Source organism: Pelmatolapia mariae, linkage group LG3_W (assembly GCF_036321145.2).
Source record: "Pelmatolapia mariae isolate MD_Pm_ZW linkage group LG3_W, Pm_UMD_F_2, whole genome shotgun sequence".
Classification (NCBI taxonomy): Eukaryota; Metazoa; Chordata; class Actinopteri; order Cichliformes; family Cichlidae; genus Pelmatolapia; species Pelmatolapia mariae.
The window spans coordinates 41,014,970-41,036,756 of record NC_086229.1 but is presented as its reverse complement, the minus strand read 5'-3'; positions in this window follow the sequence as shown (position 1 = coordinate 41,036,756).

Sequence of the window (21,787 nt, the reverse complement as noted above, 5' to 3'; positions counted from 1 at the left end):
TAAAACATGTTCAGATTAAGTAAGTTGAGTTCTTTGAATATTTTAATCCTTCACACTTCTGTCATTTAAATTCACACTATTCACACTAATCAAAACTTTTTCCAAATACTACTTGGTCACTTAAATACTACAAGTTGTCTTCATATTACATGCTGTTTAACAAAGTCTAGATCCTGGTTTAATAAAAATTAAATGGGTCTACAACAACTACCATCCCCCTACCTTTATCCTGGTTGCAGGAGGGCTGGGAAATAACCCTGAAGAGATAGGCGGGGACAGCTCGCCAGTTTATCACATAAAAACAAACAACCATTTACACTTACATTCACTGGTAATTTAGAATCCTCAATTAACCTAGCTCTAATAACTACATGACTTTTTACTGTGGCAGGAAACCAGAATACCCAGAGAGAAACCACTGCAAACTAGCCAGAATGTGGACTTGAACCCAGGACCTTCTTTTTATTAAGCAACAGCACTACCCAGCATGCCAACCATCTAGGAAATACAGGAAAGATATGATTTCCTGTATTGATGCAGAATTCATTTGTTCTTGCCCTTGACAGGTTAATCCACAATAAATAACAATAGCATGCATGTGGTGTGTGTGCCGTTGTCTGCCTCTTATAACTTCTGTGATTTTCCTGCAGTTTGAAATCTTCCGCGGTCTTGTGAATTCCATGAGTTCAGCAACTGACCACTCTTACTAGATTGTATCGTGTTATCTCAACCCGAAAAAATAAAGTTGTTTAATTTTGTACAGATCCTAAGTGGTTTAATTACGTTCATAGAAACATGAAATTATTGTGTTCAAATTACAAGTTAGACTTTTTAGACCCAATTTTCTGCATATCATGTACTTTCTACACTATATAGTTACACTTAACTTTAAAGACTAAGGCAATTGTGTTAAACACACGTGAGATGTTTACATGAACCCAAAGCCTTTTTTTTCTTCTTTTTTTTTTCTTTTCCCGTGTGTTCCTCCTTCAATTAAGTCTCAATCACAAAAAATGTGGTGCTCCGAAATAAAATTTACACTGTTAATTCATCATTTTCACTCTGTGCCACTGTTCCTCACCAGGGCTGTGTGAAGCACAGTAAACAATTCAGTGCAGGCCCTGAGCCAAAAACACGCACAGACATTGTTTTCATAACCAAACTGCTTTAGACCCTGTCCCCTAAATCTACACAAATGCCCTCTGGGTGACATGAAACACAATTTAAGTAATCCATGGCTTCTTATAAAAATTATGTATTTAAATGTTTGTGTGCAGCATTTTTGTGTATCAGCATAAGCATTTTTGTTAGCAAAGCATTCTTCATTGCATCAGCGCGTGTGTGTATGACTCTTCATTGCACAAGCATGTGCATGTGTACGTGTGTGGATCACTTCTAATGCCTCAGCATTTCGATTTGTGTGCGTGTGTGGTTGTGTGTGTGTGTATGTGTGTATGTCATTTCTCACTCAATCAACGAGTGCACATCTGTTCATGTGTGTATTTCTCTTCATTCTGAGTCAGTGTATGTAGACGTGTGTGTGTGTTTGTGTGTGTTTGGTTCATCGCTTTCCTGTTCTGATGCTTTGGGTAAACCACAGCCTGAAGCGTCTCCTGGGGTCCTGCCCTCCTCCATTTCAGTCTGTTTGCCACCATTGCTGCTGTTCAAAGTTCAGTCTGTCCTGGTTCTGGCCCCAAATCAGGCAGTCCTTTTCTCCAGTGTCCATGTTCATCGCAGGTGAAACCTGCATCTTCTCCTTGTCCAGCTCCTCCTTAACTTGACCCTTTTGCTTCTGTAGCTCCTTCAGGGTTTGCTCCTGCTGTTGGAGCTTCTCGTCCCGTTTGGCAACCTCCCGCTCCAGCCAGCTCCGGTCTGATTTCAAATCCTGGATCTGGCACTCTAAGCCTGACTGATGGGTTCGATTAGCAGCCAGCTCCTCCTTAGCCATGCTCAGTTTCTGCTCTGATGCCTTGAGCTCTTACTGAGGGCAGAAACCTCAGAGTCTTTTCCGTACACGTCATATTGACGCTTATTGATGTTTTCCTTGCTTTGCCCCAAGGCCTTCTGCAGGTCTGCTGTCCGGCTCTTCTCAGAGGTCAGCTCCTGGCCGAGCCCCGACACCTGTGCCTTCAGCCTATTTTCTTCTCGTGCTTTTGTCCATTCTGAGGTGCCTCCTGACCTCAGTTACTCCTCCTGTCTCTGGCACGCCTTTTTTGCTGCCGTGTTGGTCCATCACTGTCCTGCACAGTGTTAATGCAGAGTTGTTAAGGTCAGCATTCTGTTGCTCGGCCTCACCTTTCATCCGGGCTTAATGGGCGTCTCGTCACAGCTCTGTCAGCTGAAGCTGTCTGGAAATTTCCCCCGTGTAGTGAAACGGGCCTTGGATTTAACGCTCTCTGTCTCTGCTGCATGAGATCGCTTTCCTGCAGCACTGTTTACATTTTCAGGTTGTTGTTATGGGTCCAGCTGCTGCAGCATTTGGTCAGGGTCACGTCGAAGATGGTAGAGGGGAGAGCAGGAGTCCAGGTCAGCCTCGGCTTCCAGGGTCGGCTAAGCAGCCTGTAATTAAACATAAAGAGAAAAAACAAAACAAAAACAGACGAACAGTAGTAATTATGCCTAGAAACACACACACCCTCAAGAAAATTCACTGTATTTAATCCTTTATTCGTACTCACTGTGACAAATGCAATTCATGTAAAGAGGATCCCCTATATGTGAAATTTCAATTCGGCACAGCCCTGAAATAAGCATGCCTTTTATCTACATAAAATGAAGTTGCTACACCACATATAGTGGTGAACTTCGTGCTTAATCCCACCCTATATAATGATAGAACCAAAGAGTAACGTAAATTAAATGTAAATGCTTATATTATTGAACTGAAAGAATAACCACTTAAAGATCTTATAAAATCATGCTTCACACCACAAAAATGAACCAAATCATTTTATGATTTTATCAGTTTCCAATAACATTTTCTTTAAAGTCTGTCTGTAAGTACAAATCAATTTAAACTTTTCACCAGACTTATGTTAAACTGCCCTAACAAGTCCACTTTATTGCGTGCTCATAGATTTTCTTCTATCAGAGTTATTCACCAAATGTACTTTGTTTAAGCTTATTGCTCTGTCACGCTTATTAGTGGCTCATGACTGCTTAAAGCCTGTGTCTGAACTTGACCACAGAGGCAGAGCATCATTCAATCCTTTCAGGATGACAAACTTCTCTGTCAGCTCATTACTGTTTAACTTTTTTTATTATTGTATTACAGCTGATTGTATTGTATTACAGCTTACTACTGTGGAATATCTATCTGGTTTTCTAAATACCCTCAAATTTTCTTACAAATTAACTCATAGTAGTTAATCGACATTGTAAGCACTCATCTAACTTCAGCATAGAGTATAGTGATACACCATACATTATACTAAACTCAAAAAGGTACCTGGATTTATTAATCATATCTATCTACGTGTTTTCAGACTGAAAGAAAAGAGAAATTCTGAGTCTTATGGCATCACAAATACATTGCTTGAATCAAAATCATTTTCAACCTTTAAAACACCCAGCTTTGCATCGACAAGGAAAATATGCCAACCGCAGTCCTCAATCATACATTCACAACAATGAATCAAAACTCATTCATACTATTATGGTGTAGAGAATCAGCGTCTTATTTACAGGCTTTTAACAATATTTGCAAATCATGATTATAAAACTCAGTAATACGCTAAACAGGAAGTACCAGCCCTCTGTCACACAGAGCCGCCTTTCACACCAAACTCTCAATTTATATTACAAAGACGTCTTATATATACAATCACTCTCAGGCCTGACAGCTTTAGCGCCTAAACAATTTTGACAAATTTAAGTTAACGGTCCAACCGATAAAGTCCAACTTTTTTGTGATCAATTAACCAGTATCTGTCCAACAGTTTTTGGCCTCATCTCTAAAATCCCTAACTCAATTTAAAAGTGTCCAACACCCAAGGTCCAACCTTTGCTACCCAAAAAAGCGCAAACAAAGAGACTCAAACTCTTAGCTTATTCCAGGCTGCCCTGTAATCTGCAGTTAAGCCAAACTGTGTTATCCCTATTAGAAGATAGGTCGATGGCCCGCGTCCGAACCAAAGAGGGAGCACAACCTCCGGGCTCTGCGCTTCTAAGCAGTCCAACTGCCGTTCTAGAAAAATTTATAATACTTTGAAACATCAGTCAACACCCCAGAAACGGGTATGACCTGTCGAAGCACTTTGGGACTCAAACCCAAAAAATAACCAATTACCTATCACGCTAAATTCACTTAGCAGTCCAACTGCTTTAACTTTACTTAGCAGTCCAACTGCTTTAACTTTACTTAGCAGTCCAACTGCTTTAACTTTAATTAGCAGTCCAACTGCTTTAACTTTACTTAGCAGTCCAACTGCTTTAACTTCAATTCTCATGACATTTTCACCAAAATCAAAACAGGCCTTCTCCAGTAACTTCAGTGAGCAGACTTTTAATTTTGTCAATGTCCAATTTGGCACACTTTGGAATAATTCAACAGGTAGTGCCTCACCTTTTAGATGTGACCGGTCTGCCCACTCACTTCAGCTCACTGGCTCGCGCCTGTCCGTTCGACCACCTCGGACCATCCAAGCCTCCAGATTCAATTTCCACCCCAATACCACAGGACGAGCCCCCAAAACTGTTACGGGTTCAAAATATTGGGGATGGATACAAGAGGAAAACCAAAATAACAAAACTGGTTCGGCCGGGTCAAGTCAAACGATGATTTTAATGCACACGTGTGGGAGACAAAGACTGCACGCAGACAGCAAAACTCTCTCCCCGAAAACCACACAACAATAGTTTATATATGAAATCAGGGTATTAGCACGCCCCCTCATGCGTAAAGTAGGTACAATACAATCAATGTTGACAACTTTCAACCCATTGGAAGAACATCTTCTTCTTCCCGAGGCCAGATCCTTCCCAGTAATCTTCCACTCTGCTTATCCCCTGGAGCAAACCGTCTCTCCTGCAAGCATATTCAAACAGCTACAAGGCCTTGCAAACTGTTTTCTAAATATTTGAACTCTTCCCTTCACATGAGTTTAACTACTGCTTGTGTGTGTGCGTGTGCCTAGGCCTCAGCCTTCACTCTGTCTATAAGGACAGAGGCCAACCCGTCATGTGTGCAATAACCTAACTGAAACCACACATGTGATATGTTGAATAAATGTTCCAATCAAATTCCACCATTCAAAGCTTAATAAAAAGAACATAAATGAATAAAGGATAATGGTGAATAACATGGTATATGTGTTTTGTAAGCGTGTTCTTTCCATAGCTCAAGGTCCTTAACACAATAGATTGTTCGGTCCTCACGCCGAACAAAGTTTCCGACCCTCCACTAGTTGATCGAGCCCCTCTTTGGCAAGCACAAAAATACAATGCATGTATATAAAAATGATTATCACTGCTCCTGTAATAGAAAATGTTAATATGGGATTATGACGATACCTGTAATAGTAGTTGTAACATAAGACCGACAGCCTAAAGAAATTCTTTAATGAGCTAACAATTAATGATGATGATTAAATGAAATAATGATTAATTATTGCCAATACACACTACTTAAAGGTTAACAAAAGATATAACTAAATAAAAGATCATAAGATAACATGATGGTAAGTGTCTTGTAAGCATGTGCGGCCTTCCAGCTCGAAGTCGCTTCACACAATAGATCAGCCAGACATCCCGCTGACTGTAGCTTTTAACCCTTATTAACTTGAGCACAACTCCATAATAAGCACCAAGCGACAATATGTTTAAAGATGATCATGGTTACACCTGCAACAAAAGATTATATGATTATACTAACACCTGTAAATAGAAGATTAACATGAGGTTTTAACAATCACTGTCATCCAAACTTTAATGTACTGTCAATAGCTTCAATAAATGCTTTAATGCAATGCTTATTATATGATTCTGATACGATGATAAAACAACAGTAAAATATCCCCTCTCACTACATATCTATATGTTATGTATCTGCTTGAAGCAAAAAGAGGCGTAAATCCTGATAGACAAAATTTTTGGAGTGTGCTTTCTAGTGGAGATTTATGCTGATATGGGGATGGTGTATATCTTACCCTGGGTGTGTGTAATAAAATGAAAAGTGTCGCTCACACACATAAAGAGCATTGAGATTAAGTAAATTAAGATTAAGTAAATAAGTAAAATAAATAAGCGTTTATAATCATTTTTCATACACACATTGCAAATGTGCTCATAAAGAGTTGTTAAGCACTCAGCTTTAAGAAGGTCTTAAGCTTCATTTAGCGTGACTGTCTGAACTGATATATTGCAGGGATGGCGTGGATATCAAGAGAATATTATGATCAACCATGTCAAAGGCTGATGACAGATCCAATAAAACTAAAACGGCAGGGCAACCAGAGTCAGCAAATACAAGAAGATCATTATAGACTCTTAGCAGGGACGTTTCAGTACTATGGTTTGGCTTAAAGCCAGACTGGTATTTGTCAGTAATATTATTTGCAACTAAGTAGGCCTGAATTTGGAGAAAGACGGCTTTCTCTAAAATTTTTGATAAAAACGGAAGTTTTGAGATTGGCCTATAATTTGCAGGGTCTTTCTGGTCAAAATTACTTTTTTTAAGAACAGGGTGCACTACCGCATGTTTAAAAGCAGTCGGGACACAGCCCACTAACAATGATAAATTCATTAAAAATTAGATGCAAGGCCCAATTTCCTCAAAACCTTCCTTGATAATATGGGATGGAAGGATATCATGCATAGAATTTGAGCTTCTCAATCGTTCAATTAATCCCTTAAGATTGGGAATTGATAACAGCTCAAAGTGAGAAAAGGTCGACATGCATCCTAAAACCGGAACAGGATTCAACACAAGAGAGTGAGAGTGTGAAGCCTTCAGTATTAAAACTTTTCCAATAAAATGATAAAGAACTTGCTCACAGAGAGGCTGGGAGGCCGAGCTCGAAGATCCAGGACAGGGATTTATCGTTGAATTAAAAATTTGGAATAACATTCGGGGGTTGTGGCTATTAGTCTCAATAATGTCTGATAGGAAAGCTGCTTTAGCTGCCTTAACAGAGTTCTGGTATAGAAAGCGGCTCCTACAAAGAATGTCATAGGATATCTGAAGCCTGTCTTTTTTCCACCTCCTTTCAGATTGATGGCAGAAACGTCGTAAGGCTCGTATAGTGTCATTTAGCCATGGTTGATGAGAAGTTCTGGGACGTTTCATCTTTATAGGGGCCACAGTATCTATGATGGAGCAACAGGTGGATAACATAGCATTGGCAAAATCGTCAACCAAGGGAGGTGTATAACAGTTAGTATCCGTACAATCTGGATCAAAAAAGGCAGTTTAAAAAGGCCGTAATGAAGTTAGCCACAGTCTCAGAGTTAATGATACGTACAGGGCGATGACAGCCTTTAGAATTTAATTCAGTTGCATGTAGCTCAACATCAAACATGACCAAAAAATGGTCAGAAATACCAGCATTATCGATGTCCATAGTACAAATATCCAAAGCATATAAGAGGACCAAATCCCAGGTATGGTTTTTAAGATGAGTTGGTTCCCTGACCCACTGTGTAAGTTTATTAAAAGAGTCAATTAGGGCAAGGAAATCCTTGGTTAGCGGTTCATCAGCACAACAAATATGTATGTTAAAATCTCCAGTAATAAGAGTTTGGTCATAACTTAATAAAAATGAACTTAAGAAGTCAGCAAATACACAAATTAAAGACTTATTATATTTGGGTGGTCGATAAATCACAGCACATAGAATCGTCGGGGGTCCAGCAAGCTCCAAAAATTGAACCTCAAAAATAGAATAGGTAGGAGAGGGCAGTTGCCGAACTTTAAGTTTGTTTTTTTAAAACAGAGGCTATGCCTCCACCTCTTCCTGAGGGTCTCGGTCAACTGAAGAACACACAATCTCGGGGAAGTAGCTCTGGAAAGGAAGAGGACTCACCAGGACAAATCCAAGTTTCAGTCAGTAACAGAGCATCAAGCCGAGAGGTGAGGAAGAGGTCATTTAAGATGAAGGTTTCCCCGGGACGGTCTGCTTCTCCCCACCCCAGGGAAAAGGGTAACACCACCTGGGTCTTGGTGCATTTTCCCCCTCCAGGGGCAAGGGTACCTAGACCCGGGGCTTAGAGTACACTTGGGGAGTGTGATTGTGTGTACAGTGTCTCTCTATGTCTGTCTCCACGTTGGGTGAGTGTTGAGTAATTGCATATGAGAGCATGAGGGTGGGAATGGATGTTTGTATCTGTGTGTGCCTGTTTGTCTGTGTCCATATGTCAGGTCGGGTATCAGACGCCACCTCTCTGGGGACATCCCAGGTCCTCCAAGGTATGGAGGCCTATCTCCCCCACCACTTCCCCTACCAGTGGCAGACGCCCTCAGACATCGGTGCTTTGGTGGTTCTTTGTGTCTGGGGATGGGCGTCCAGGTACACACCGGCTCACTCCTTGGTGGCTGCTTATCGGGGCCTGGAGCCTGGGGCTCGCTCGGGCCACTTCGGGGGTGGGGTGCCCTCGGCCTCTCGGCCTGGGGCTCGGTCACTCTGGCACAGCTGGCTGCTGGCTGAGCTCACGGCACGTCATTGCAACCTCCCCTGGCTTCTGCTCTGTGGCTGCTGAGTGACCTCTCATCTGGGACTCTCGTCAGCTCTTTCTGGGATAGTGGTGCGACTGCCCCTCCGTTGGTCTTCCTTGGTCTCTTGTGTTCTGAGGGCCTCTGGATGTCTGGAGTTTTGATCTCCTCCATACCTGCTTCATGCCCTGGTGGACGGGGCTGTGGCCCCCCACACCCTTTAGCAGATCATTACATGAAGGAACCTTTTCAAAAACAAGCGCGATCATGTTCACAGGTGTACACACGGGTGATCACACACACAAACTACACCTTTTTTGGCTCCTACCTCAAAGCACACTGTGCGCTGTCGATCTTACAGCGCACAATAATGTTTAATATTTAGTATTTACAGTTATATTCCCTAATTTCCCTTAGGATTAATAAACTATATTGATTGATTGATTGATTGATATCATCGTGATGTTGTTTAATCTATTGCTCTCGTTTTCTTCTGCTTATTTTCTTTTTTCATTCTCAACAGGTGAAATTAAAAAAGTATCTACTGTTATCTATTGTTAGCTAGTTTATTGTGATGGTGTTGTTTTTATTATGTTGCTCTTTGTTGTTTCTTTTCTCTTCTGGTTTTTTATCTCCATACAGGTGATCCAGGTGTTTTGTTTGTTTTTCTTTTTTCTCCTTCCCTCCTTTCTCACCATCTCTTCTCCCCTCTATTTTTCTTTCTCTCCCTCTCTTTTTTTCATTCTTTCTCCCTGTCCTATCCCCCAGTCATGTCTTTCCCGTCTTTAAAAAACGTAAATAAAATAAATACATAATTATAATAAAGGTCAATCAAATGGACCAATATGGCAAGGCCATGATGATCCACTTGGTAAAGCAAATCCACTTGGCATCTTTCTTGGCCTTCAGACAACAATTCTGATGGCTAAAGATCCAAACGCGACAGGCAAGCAAAAAAAAAGAAAAAAAGATGAAGGTTTTATTCGCCAGCGATCTTGCGTTTCATAAAGCCATCCGAGAGATAGGCATTTTATCTCTGCTGGAAGCACATTGTAGTTGGCTTAAATACCTGTGCTGTACACCATCTCTGGGGGACCCAATCCAACCACGATCAGGCAGAGAGACTACCTTAGAAGCCGGACAGGCTTGTTTACTGACCGGACAGATCCAGCGATGGCTGAGCAGCCTGAAGGATAATGGATCCCAAGCGGATGGAAGTTGTATAATCCCCGTGGTGGTGAGGGAATTAGCTGCAGCAAATGTTTTAAAGTAAGCCTTGAAGCGAACACGAAACCCACTCTGTTTGCCCCGCTTCCTATAACGCTTCTTATGCGGGGGGAAGAAAGGGGAACCGTGTGAGCCAGTGGAAGAGATAATACGTGGAAAGGTAGCGTCTCCCAAATTTCAGCCTTGATCCAACCCAGCATAGGGGGGAATACGAAGGCTTAACAGAGTATCACGGTCATAGGTGATTAATGCATAACCATCTGGGGGGCATAGTGCCAGAAAGATAGCAAATAATAAACAAATATCAAGGAAAAGAGATTGACAACAGAAATGAGGACGGCCTGGTATAATAAGTTGGCCAAAAGGAGGAGATAGAAGCCACTGACATAAAGACAAGAAAGCTCCTGACCATGCATGGAGGGTGTTACGCCCCTAGTCTAGGCGGGCAGAGACGCACATAAAGGTTGGAAGAGAGAGAGACAAATACCCGCCCTGGTTCCCAAGCCAAACATCCAAAACCAGTTGTGAGTAAAAAAGTGATTTTATTAAAGGTAATGAAGCATAGCTCCAGGGTGAACCCAGGCCAAAATAATAAACAAAACCAACTAAATCCCACCGGAGAAAACTAACTAAACCCTATGAAAGAAACAAAACAAACAAATGACAATACTAACCCTCGCTCCCTAACCCGGAAAACAGGAGAAAACTGTTCCAAAGAAAAAGGCGGCTCACCCCTTCCGCTTCAGCCTATGGGTGCCTAAGCACAAAGTTAACACACTAGGAGCTGCTCTCACAGAACAGACTCACACAAACACACAACAACAGGTATGGGCTGGAAACCAGGGCCAGGACCGCGTCGGCTGTCAAACTGCTTGCTCGCTCGCTTCTCTCTCTCCCTCTGGGGAGCTGTCAGAGCGGCTTTTTGAACGTGGGCACGTGCTCCACGGGCTGTGGAATTACAGGGATTATTTTACATAACCATCATCTTTATCATTGCATTAATTATCATTTCATCCAAGCATTTATTGAAGTTGCTGGCATTATGTTATAATTTGTATTACAAGGGTTATCATAATCAAATATTAACATGTTTATTACAGGTGCAGTTAGAACCACTTAAATCGTTGAGTTAAATCTATAATCTTAAAAGCTTATATGCTGAGTATATTGTTACAGTAAAATGGTAGCTGAGCAAAGGCCTGAATGTATTCAGCTTCTTGTTGCATTTGAGTTTGCCTAGCAACAGGTGACGCAAAGAGGAGGACAAGTCCATGGGGACCTCACCACCATATTTGGATGGATGCCAGAAAGGGGAACTCCTGTCTCTGCAGTTAAGATTGATCAGTGTCTGTAGAAGAGGCAAATAATGTTCTTAAGATGCAAATTATGTGCTTGTAAACGCATGAGGGGGCGTCATAATACCCTGATGTTATAAAAGCAATCTGAAGTGTATTTTTGGTTGGGGATTTACAACTGATGGGTTCCATTGTACGTCTCCCCACGCTGCGTGTATTCATTAAAAATCAATTGTTTGAACGACCTCTTCTGGACCATCATTGTTTTACTCTCGTCCTCAATTTCGAACCCGTAACATTTGGTGCATTGGCCGAGGGTTGAGGGGAGAGACTTGGAGATTGAGACCGAGAGGGTCCGAGGCGCTCGAACAAGCAGACACGAGTCAGTGGTCGAAGTGAGTGGACATAAGCCGGCTTATTCAAAGGTAAGGCACTACCTGTTGAATTATTTCCAAAATGTGCCAGATTGGACATGAGAAATTAAAGTCTACTCACTGAAATTACTGGTAAATGTCTCTTTTGATTTTGGTGAAAATCTCATGAGAAGTTGAAGTTGAAGTAATGATAAGTTATAAGTAAAAGTGAGTTAGAGTCTCACTAAAGGTACCGGGTTAAAGTCCCAAAGGAATAAGAAAAAGAGTAAAAGTGAGTTAGAGTCTCACTAAAGGTACCGGGTTAAAGTCCCAAAGGAATAAGAATAAAGAGAATTTAGAATAATAGGTAATTGGTGAAGTTTGTGACATTAAAGTCTCAATTGAATATAAAGCCGGGCTTGGACACCGATATGGTGGGTTGGTGAGTTTTGGGGTGTCTTCAAAATAATTAAATTGTATAGAACGGGACTCTGGGAGTCTAACAAGTGCATTGCTCAGACGTAACGGTTGCCAAGGTCAAGGACGCTTAGACCTTGTCCTCAGTTGAGGGATAGTCAGTTGGTCACTGTGGAGCTTGGGGCACTCCAGAATAACTAGTGGTTGGACCACTTTACCGTCCGGGACGGTGGTTTGCACTTTTTTGGTCAGTAGAAACCGGGTTTCGGGCGTGTAACTTTTAACTTGAAACTTCGGGGAAGCCTGGGATGTGAAGTGTCCCCAAAACAGAGCTTTTCGGCAGGGGTTGAGTTGGTTGACGCTTTTAAATTGTGTTAGGGCATTAGATATGTGACCACGGTCCGGGGCCGAGACTGGTTAAATTGATCACAAAAAACTCAGGGAGTTTGTCCCTTGGAGGGTTAAGTTAAAATTTTGTCTAAATTCGGTAGGTTATGCAATTTAAGGCCTTGTAAATATTATTTAATTTATCAGACGTCTCTGTGTTATAATTTCTATGTTTGTATATAGGCTCTGTCTGCCACGGGCGCTGCAGCAGGCTGGTTATTTTGAGAGTGTGTCTGTGTCTATGTAAATGAGATGCCTGTGACTTATTTAGAGTGACATTTCCTGTTTACTAATGAGTAACTAATGACTGACTGCAGAGCCTGGGTGAAGGACGACTTATATTGGTGTTTTAAGGGAAGAATTGCTTTTATTTCTACTTTGTTGGCATTACGGTTGTTAAATACGATGACTACTTTATGATACATGTAGAATTGGAGTATGGGTTTTGCTTACACGTCCTTGAACGACGTAATACTTGCTGAAAGTAATAGGACTTGTGTTTTATTGACTCTTTGTACTGACACCGTGTTTTTTGACTAACATTTTATCATTATTAGATTTTGCATGTAGTAGTATTGTTATATTTCGGGCCCTGGAATTATACTGTAGGCAGGATAGAAATCCCACTGACGCCGAACGGGACTTTCCGGACTTCTGTGCAAGTGCATTCAGGGATTTTGAAATTCAGTTCCAGTGGACGGGATAAATTGCTGTCTCATTTTGCATGTGTGTGATTGGCTTTCAAATGTAGTTTTGTAATGTAACCTGTACACTCCATGGAGGAAACAGACCATGGAGTTTTGGAAGAACATAGCAGAGATATGACTGGCTTTACGTTTAGTCTTGTGTTGACTCCAATAACGGATGGTCAGACAGGGCTGGTTGAAACAGAGGTGCGTGTTTGCTGTGAAATAGGGGCCACTGACCATGACTCAAAACACAAAGGCTGTGACATTAAAAATTACTGTGAGTAACGGTTTGACTTTTGACTAGGGAAATAATATGCTTACTTTTGGGTCTATGAAGATATTTGACCTTCAGTGATGTTATGAGAGGTTTCAGTTTTCTTTTTCTTTTTTCTTTTGACTTGCTCTTTCTGATCATGGAAGGCATGTCCAAAATACTCGTATGAAAGCGTATTTCGAGTGATTTTAATTGTGTGAATGCTGTCAGTATTAGATTTGAGTGATTGTATGATTTGTCTGAGTGAGTGAAAAAGGGAGAAGTTTGAGAGAAAAGGCAGTGTGTGTGAGACGATTTAGGGCGTCTGAAAGAGGTTAGAACATTTAAAAGTGTGTATGAAATATATTTCTTTTGTGATGTAAAGTAGGATGTTTTAAAGTTTGAAGGTGCTTTTAATTCAAGAAATGCATGAGTGATGGTATGAGAGGTTGAGTTTATTTTTATGTTTGAAAGAGCTCTATTTAAAAGTGTGTATGAAAGGAAGGTGTATTGTTTTTACACCAAGACTTAGTAAAACTAAAGAGGGTTTGTAGTCTGTAAATATGAAAAAACAAGTGTTTGATTAATCTGTAGAAACAGGAAAGAGAAATAGGAAATACTGTGTTGCTGTGTGTGTGACAGGAAGGTGTGTGTGTGACTGATGATGTCAGGGGAGCACCCAGAGAAATGGACAGAGTTAAATTCTAAGAAGATGAAGCAAATCGAGGTTTTAAGATAAAAAAAATGAATATAATACTAATTGTATGCTTTAGTGTGCCAATACAGGTGGACTCTCTCAACTTTGCAACCTTGAGTTCAGCAGCAGAAAAGTAGATTAAAAGAATTGGGAGAATAAGCCAGTCTTTGGCTCGAAATTGTGCGGCTGGATCTCTCACTTTGTCCCTGAAGCGGAGAAGAAGTTCAAAGGACAGTCAATCGCCTGATGAAGACCGACAGAACATCGTGGACTTGAATACAGCAGGCAAACGGCAGTGCCACTGATCCATTAACACTGATGACGACTGACGACCAGCAGCAGCATGTAAGAGTAAGGTAACATGTACTGTGAAAATACAGGCTGGGCAGTTGAACAGTGGGATAAAGAATTGTGGAAGAGCACTGGACATTGAGTGATATTTTGCCATGCTGGGATTTAACTTAAAAGAAAGACTGTAAAGAAACAGAGAAGAAGACAACAGCTGAGTTGAGACTGTGTTTGCTGGAGCTTTGAAGCACGAACAGGACACTGTGAATGAAAAAGAGACCGGTGAGAGATGAAGCTGGACGAGTTTGACTGCGAGAATATAGGATATAATTGAATTGAAAATTGAAGCCTGAACTCATGAATTGTTTAGGGATGTCCACCACATCGCAACAAAGAGGTAAACAATACAAAAGGTAAAGATAATCAAAATAACTGACAATTATATTAATGAATAGAAAACACACATATACAAATTGTTACATGTGAGATTATTTTTGAAATGAATCAGAAGTGAGATAGTTTGAATCTAAAGCTCAGTGGTGAAATGCATAAATTAAATATGAATATATAGGATGCAATGAAGAAACAGCTTACACGTAGTGTACATTAACATGAATATATCGCAAGGCAACGAAGAACTCAATGAATTAATTTAATGAAGAAGCAGTTTACACCCAATTAACATAAAATGCAGGGAAGAACACGCTTACATGCCTGGCATAATTGGTGTTTCTGATCAGAGATAGAGAAATGGGTTATTTAACCACTGGTGATAATAATGAAAATGTCTTAGTTTTGTTATTTTCAGGGGTAAAGCAGAACCGTACCAACTCTCTACAGCAGCAGTCGGAAGAAAGTTAGAAGTTAACATCACTGGATAAGTTAAGGCAAGTTTCTGGTTGAATTGTTCACAGAATCATGTGTCCATGAACCGGGAAAACAGGCCCTAGCTCCTGGCTGAAGACTAGGAGTGCTTTATTTAAGGTGGGAAATCAAAATGTGGGTTAGTAATTCGGGGGAAAAGAAAACTGACTGCTTAACTGGAGAGTTGGGAAGAAGTCTGGGAGACTGTGAAGCCATAGATGCAAAATAATATATACCCATACACACACAAACAGAAAATGTATTAACCGTACAAAGACAAGCTCATGAAGCTTGTCTAATCAAAGCTTAATGCATAGAGACATTGATTAAAACCTGGCTAAGAATACAAGCATATGCAATGAAGATCAGTTTGCTGCTTGTATGAGTGAGAGAATGGTGTGAATGGTTAATAGAATAGATGGAAAGATTTAAAATAGATGGAAAAAACAAAAGAAAAGTGTCTATAAGAGTGACTCAGGAGTGCTCTCGTACTGAGTGATCAAAATCAGTGATTATTATAGAAAGAAAATGAAAATAATTCAATAATGTGATAAGGTTTAAACATGTATTCCTCTTGTTAAGTTGGCTGTTGAGCTGTGGGTTTATGCAAATTAGCTGGAGCAGAGACACTTCCTGTGTGCGTGTGTGTCGGAGGCTTTCAGTTCAGTTCAAGAGAGAGCAGTGGCTGTTGAAGAGTATTTGGAGAAATATAATGGTAAAGTATCAGGATATTTGATTACGGTGGTCAGGTCTGTTCAGAGGGGCAGATTTGGACAGGAAATTTATAATTTAAGGATGATATGTGGTTGAAATTGGTTTTTATCTTGTGCTGAATGAACACATGGTAAAGTGGGGAAGGGTGACATTGTGCAAACGGTCTTTGATCTTTTGACGAGGTTTTCGGTGTGTTGAACGGGTGAAATTTAAGATTGTTTCAGATTTTTGAGGCTGTTGTTTTATTTCCAGAGAGGGTGTTTGATTAGACGTGGATATGTCTGAGAGGGGCCCCAAAAATTTTTGTAGTAGTAAGTGCACTCAGGAAAAAACCTGTCAGGTGATTTTGTTTTGTACTTTGATGAGCTAATAATCAGCTCTCTTTTTTTTTCATTTTTGTTCTAAGCAGGCCTGGAAGAGAGTGAACGGACGGCGTTGACAAAATTACCAAGTACGAAAATCAGGTGGGCATTACAGAATTATAATTGATTACAATCAGAGACTGAGTGGCGGCGAGTCTCTGTCTAAAAATGATTGCAGCGTGTCAATCCAGTCAAAAATATAGAGAACTATTTTCCTAAAAAGGAAAACGAAATAAAACAAATGATTGAGCTCATTTTGCTGATGTGGAGCATCTGATGACGTGCGCTGAAGGCTGCAGTATCAGCAAAAATATCATGTGTGAATGCATGGGAGTGAATGTGAGTGATGGGACCAAGAGGGGAAATAAATAAAAGGTTGACAAACCGGACAAGTGGGAGACTTAAATCTGGGGATGCTGATTTTGGGATATTGATGTGTGCGTTGAGAAAATTATTTACTGGGGTTGGATTATGTTATTACATTATAGAATGCTAAATGCTAAAAGGGAAACATTGATGTAACTTAAGTTACCATGAACGGAGGGGACACATGATTAATAACTGTTCTGTGTAAGTTTATTTTGGGTTATAACACAGGTTGGATCATAAGTGGAGAAACTGAGTATAAAAGGTGATGTTCTGGTTAACACACAGGCTTTTGTTTTTAGGACGTTCCAAGGATGCAGGCTGTGGATGGAGCCAAGAAAGGATTTGACATGATGATTAATTTGATTTCATTCCTTAAACACAGGTTTGAGGCTCCGGAGCATTTATACATAATGTGATAGGACTAAATTTTTCTTTTAATTGCCTAACCTGAGTGAAGGATTTTGAGTTTGTAACACATGAGATGTGTCACAAAAAGGGGGTGTTAATATATGCGATTAGCTACATGAAATGTGCTCTTTTAGGGTTACTAAGCAAATGTCTACGTGACCTTTACCTAATAACCTTTGTGATGATAAACTTGTTTACCGACTTGCTCTCTTGTAGAACATACAGACTTAGAAAAGGGGAACTTCAGCTCTGAGTTTTGAGAATAACTCTGTTAAGTTGACAGGAAACACGTCGAGACAGCCATATAGGGCAAATGTGTTGGAGCTTGTAATTAAATGTGGAACTTGAAAAGAGGAAGCAAATTTGGTACAGGACGTACTTGAGATGATCAGACGAGAGAAGGAGAAGGTCAGGAATAGTTTAAACTAAGATTGAGAAAGTAAATGGGGTAAAAGGGGTGTAGCTTCAGGGCAGTTCACAGCCTGGCGTAAACGCAAGGTGCTGTCACACAGCTTAAGTTATTTGGTTGATTTATTTTATGACAAAATAATAAGGAAATATTAAAAATATACAACACGTTGAGGAGATCTCTTTTGTTATATTTTAGTGACTATGTCAGCTCCCAAACAGACAACAACAAACCAAGACTAGCAAAAAACAATCTGAATATAAATAATAACAAATAAAGAACAATACAGAATCCAAATCTGAACCAAAGAACAAAATAGTGAAATGTAGAGTATTGGGTTTTTCTCTGTATATATGAAGCATTTGTAATGTGTATCTGCTATGAAGGCTTGTAGAGGCCAGTCTTTACTCACAAACAAGTGCTCAGCCAGACTGAAAAACAGGAAGCTTTAGTGCACAAGGCATATTAATAAATATAGACACAAAAAGAGGAACTCCCCATATAAACAACGTTCAAAAATGTGTGAAGTATAAAGTACCGAAATAACACTATATAAGTCACAGTTGATGATTCTAATCTTAGAGAGCTCTTGCAACTGGCGTCTGAGCTGTGCAGAGGTCGATGTTGGTCATAACAGTGATGTCTCTATTTACAGGTTGAGTTCATTTTATACACAATGCATATCTGTGCTTGCTTAGAGTTGATGTTCTATCCAAGAGGGTTTTAAGCTTCACTGGTGAGAGTGTCCAGGTGATACATGTTGAGGGAAGATGAGAACATAGCAGGTTAATTGCATGCATGCTTACAATACACATAAATCTAGTAGCAGGCCTGAGCGAGGGCCCAAGTGTCTTCTACTTCTTATTTGAGACCTGCGCCAATTCAGTTTACTTAGTGATTGATGACGAGGGTCCATTCCACTAGATTTCCACTAGAGAGGGACCCAGGAAAGGAGCAGAGACCACTTAAGCATGAAGTGTTTTCAAGTGGGAGCTGGCGTTTTTTATTATTGGACCACCTAGATGACATGAGGTTATTGTCTGATTTGCGGAGTCAGGGGACGGCAAGAGAGGGTCAGAGCGAAGGCAGTGGACCTGTAGTGACGTCTCTGGAAGAGACGTCAAGAGAGGGAATTGTGGAATTACAGGGATTATTTTACATAACCATCATCTTTATCATTGCATTAATTATCATTTCATCCAAGCATTTATTGAAGTTGCTGGCATTATGTTATAATTTGTATTACAGGGGTTATCATAATCAAATATTAACATGTTTATTACAGGTGCAGTTAGAACCACTTCAATCGTTGAGTTAAATCTATAATCTTAAAAGCTTATATGCTGAGTATATTGTTACAGTAAAATGGTAGCTGAGCAAAGGCCTGAATGTATTCAGCTTCTTGTTGCATTTGAGTTTGCCTAGCAACAGGTGACGCAAAGAGGAGGACAAGTCCATGGGGACCTCACCACCATATTTGGATGGATGCCAGAAAGGGGAACTCCTGTCTCTGCAGTTATCTTTTAAGATTGATCAGTGTCTGTAGAAGAGGCAAATAATGTTCTTAAGATGCAAATTATGTGCTTGTAAACGCATGAGGGGGCGTCATAATACCCTGATGTTATAAAAGCAATCTGAAGTGTATTTTTGGTTGGGGATTTACAACTGATGGGTTCCATTGTACGTCTCCCCACGCTGCGTGTATTCATTAAAAATCAATTGTTTGAACGACCTCTTCTGGACCATCATTGTTTTACTCTCGTCCTCAATTTCGAACCCGTAACAGGGCCAATCAGCTGCTCGCTGCTCTTCATTAGGGGATGGACCTGCAAAGAGTCTCAAGCACAGTAGAGAGACAGGACAAGACAGCACACAGTGTTCATATGGCCGCAGCCGTAACACCCCCCTTCCCAAAATCAAAGACATCGCCCTTGTAGATGTTTTGACATTCACGTTTAAAGGAAGGTACGGGACAGTGCATCCGCCAACACATTCTCTGTCCCCTTTTTATGGCGGATGTCCAAATTGAAATCTTGCACCAGAAGAGACCATCTCATAAGCCTTTGGTTCGAGTTCTGCATACGCATTAGGAACACCAGGGGATTGTGGTCGGTATAGACGATCACAGGCGAGGGGCTGGAACCGACATACACCTCAAAATGCTGCAATGCGAACAGCAGAGAGAGGGCCTCTTTTTCAATCGTGCTATACCTTCGCTGATGGACATTGAATTTCTTTGAGAAACAGCCGATTGGGTGATCCACACCATATTGGTCTTCCTGTAGCAATACGGCACCTGCTCCGTTTGCTCTGGCATCTACCTCTAATTTAAAAGGGCGTGCAAAATCAGGGGCAGCCAGCACTGGCGCACTGCACAGGAGAGTCTTAACAGCCAGGAACGCACTCTGACACACAGAGGACCACACAAAAGGTTTCAACACGCTAGTGAGGCTAGTGAGGGGTGCGACCACTTCCGCGAAATTTCGACAGAAACCCCGGTAGTAGCCCACCATGCCGAGAAAACGGCGCAGCTCACGCCTAGTACGAGGGGCAGGGAAGTCTAGTATGGCCTGGATTTTGTCCAGAAGAGGGCGCACCTGGCCCTGACCCACCTGCTTCCCCAGATATGTCACCATGGCTTTACCGAAATCACACTTGGCGAGATTGAGGGTAAGAGATGCCCTTCCCAAGCGATGGAACATGTCAGTGAGTGTTTCAATATGCTCTGACCAGGTGTCTGAGTAGACGACAATATCATCTAGGTACACTTCACACTTGCGAACGCTTCCCAGCACAATGTTCATGAGTCGTTGGAATGTGGCGGGGGCGTTGCGCAACCCGAATGGCATGACAGTGTACTGCAGAAAATGGTCAGGAGTGACAAAAGCAGAGATTTCGGCTGCACGTGATGTTAGAGGAACTTGCCAATAGCCCTTTAACAAGTCCAGCTTAGTGACAAACTTCGCAGAACCGACCCTATCAACACAATCCTCCATTCTGGGAAGAGGATATGAGTCAGGCTTGGTCATGCTGTTCACCTTCCGAAAATCCGTACAAAACCGTGGGGTCTTGTCCGCTTTAGGCACTAGGAGACACGGGGAACTCCACGCGCTAGAGCTAGGAACAGCAAGACCATTTTCCAACAGATAAGAGACCTCTGTCTGGAAAAGAGCACGTTTAGTGGGATTCACCCGGTAGGCATGCTGTTTGATTGGAGGATGGCCCCCCACATCGATGTCATGCTCCAGCACAGTAGTACAGGATGGAGTGTCCGAGAAAAGATCAGGATGATTCTCAATCAACTGACACACGTCATCTCGAACATCATCATCTAGATCTGTTAGATGTGACCTGAGGTCACTTAGGATTTCAGAGTTTCTGAGACGTGCGCAGCCCTCCGCACAACCGAAAACTAAATCATCATTTACGGGGTCATACCGGGCTTCTAAACCTGGCACCCCCACAGTCGCAACTGTTGACACACCACCAGCAAAGTAGGGCTTCATCATATTAATATGACACACACGACACTTTTTCCTTCGCTCTGGGGTGTCGATGACATAATCCGTATCACTCAATTTGGCCTGCACTGTATACGGACCACTGAACTTTGCCTGGAGAGAAGAACCAGGGACTGGTAGAAGGGTTAAAACCTTATCACCGACCTCAAATTTCCTTTGTACAGCTTTCTTATCAAACTTTTTCTTCATCTTGCCCTGCGCTGCCACGAGAGCATCACGTGCGATTGCACATGCTTTATGCAAACGCTCTCTAAAAGAACTCACATAATCCAACACATTTTCCTTAGGAGCATCTGTGTCGGACAGGAAGCTCTCCCTGAGCAGTCGCAGCGGGCCACGCACCGTGTGACCAAACACCAGCTCAGCAGGGCTAAATCCCAGGGATTCCTGCACGCTTTCCCTCACCGCGAAAAGGAGCAGCGGCAACCCCTCATCCCATTCCTTTTCAGACTCAAGGCAAAATTTTCACATCATAGACTTCAATGTCTGGTGAAACCGCTCAAGTGCACCTTGAGACTCTGGATGGTAGGCACTGGATTTTTGATGTCTAACACCAAGTGACTGCAAAACTTGAGCAAAAATCCTAGACATGAAATTAGAGCCTTGGTCAGTTTGGACAACTTTTGGTAACCCGAACGTAGAAAAGAAATTCACCAACGCCCTAACAACTGATTTAACCTTAAGGGTGCGCAATGGAATCGCTTCAGGAAAACGTGTAGCAACGCACATCAAAGTCAAGAGGTACTGGTGGCCCGATTTTGTTTTAGGAAGTGGACCAACACAGTCAATGAGTATGTGTTCAAAAGGTTCCCCTAAAACTGGAATAGGGTGTAATGGAGCGGGTGGAATGACTTGGTTAGGCTTACCGCTGATCTGACAGGTGTGAC